Raw genomic sequence first — 2,045 nt, forward strand, 5'->3', positions numbered from 1 at the left:
AATCACTCAGGGCGGTTTGCTAGTCCGTTTTCAGAGACTAGAACTTCCAAACTGGGTTTATTCTCAACACGAACCTTTCTCTGCTATCTTATAACTTACTATGTATCACAATACTCTGTATTAAACTAATATAACCTGTTACAAAAATTCGAAGTGACGAGCGGCGAATATACTGAGCGCCATTTCTGTTGACCTGTGATGTACTTCGGTTTAAAGAGCGGATTCACCAACCAATCGGAGGGCGCTGCGTTTGCCGATTGCTATGCGCATTGGGAATGCGTACGTCACAGGTCAACAGAAATGGCGCTCAGTATATTCGTCGCTCGTCACTTTGAATTTTTGTAACAGGTTATATTAGTTTAATACAGAGTATTGTGATACATAGTAAGTTCCAAGATAGCGGAGAAAGATTCGTGTTGAGAATAAACCCAGTTTGGAAGTTCTAGTCTCTGAAAACGCACCAGCAAACTGCCCTGAGTGATTCACTCAGGGGTTCCTCCACACAAAAAGATAGGTACGCGTTGTAACCCTATCCTGTGTTTGGGTTACATTATTGTATCTACGCACACTCGCAATCACTCACAGCTTGCATGATAATGATTCAATGCCAATGGTTCAATACACTCTACTTTAGATACCCTATACACACTGTCACACACACAGGCACTTGAAGCTTTTCAATAAAATATAATGCTAAATAAATACGAAATCTATTTACTACCAAATTCTTAATGTTTCTATACTCTCTTTCACCTATTATTGCCGACAGTTTCCTGTAAATTCCGTCCAAATCCTCTATGACTATGTGCAACACAAGCTACCGGCTGCCATTCCTTACGCGGCTGGACAGTGCACGCTGACACTTATATATATAGCAGGTAGGAAAGCGGGATCCCTAAATTCGCTCGACGCGCGCTTGATTTCACACGATTACAACACAAATATTCAACCATTCTACTCCGTCTTTGTTTCTATTTCAAGAACAGTGTTCACTTGTTATGAAAACATACCGGTACTGTCTCTGTTGATAACTGAGCTGTGTCACACGAAATCACACAAAGACTGACGAAATTCTCGCGTTCGCCAACGTTGCCCAGTAAATGTAAATGACTGCAAGTACAGGGCTATATAGACTGGGACACGCTACCACCTCGATTACCCATTGAGTAACTAAGCTAAGCCGAGAGGTGGGAGCGAGTACCAGTCTAAGGGCTATAGGTGGTGCACTGCTTTCCAACTTCCGTACGAGCCTCGCCATTGGAGCGTTGCAAAAGCGTTGCAGCGTTGCGGCGCAAGAATGAGGTCATGAAGAGCGCCGGTGGGTGTTTCCTGATTCTGACACTCATTTACATTTAGCAAAAGTGATTGGGCAACGTTAGCGAACGCGAGAATTTTGTCAGTCTTTGTGTGATTTCGCGTGACACAGCTCGGTTACGAACAGAGACAGTATGTTTTCATAAGTAAACACTGTTCTTGAAATAGAAACAAAGATGGAGTAGAATGGTTGAATATTTGTGTTGTAATCGTGTGAAATCAAGCGCACGTCGAGCGAATTTAGGGATCCCGCTTTCCTACCTGCTATATATATAAGTGTCAGTGTGCACTGTGCAGCCGCGTGAGGAATGGCGGCCGGTAGCGTGTGTTGCACATAGTCATAGAGGATTTGGACGGAATTTACAGAAAACTGTCGGCAATAATAGGTGAAAGAGAGTATAGAAACATTAAGAATTTGGTAGTAAATCGATTTATTTAGCATTATATTTTATTGAAACACTTCAAGTGCCTGTGGTCACGCACACAATCATGATTCCAGGTCAAAAATGTGATGCTGTCATGTAGTTTGTGCGTAAAACTTGGAGTTTGGTAGTAGGGTCTGAGTGTTGCCACGTTGCTGGCAAGCCCACGTCGTGCTGTATTTGACTCCAGTAACGGAATCTGCTCTCTCTCTCGAGGTCTTCGTTTTGTAATTTTATTTGTGGCATCTCATATATATAATATATATATATATATGTAAATGCTGTCTGGCTGACTTGTCCTAGTAAGTA

This window comes from Priapulus caudatus, unplaced genomic scaffold, assembly GCF_000485595.1.
Source record: "Priapulus caudatus unplaced genomic scaffold, Priapulus_caudatus-5.0.1 Scaffold767, whole genome shotgun sequence".
Taxonomy (NCBI): domain Eukaryota; kingdom Metazoa; phylum Priapulida; class Priapulimorpha; order Priapulimorphida; family Priapulidae; genus Priapulus; species Priapulus caudatus.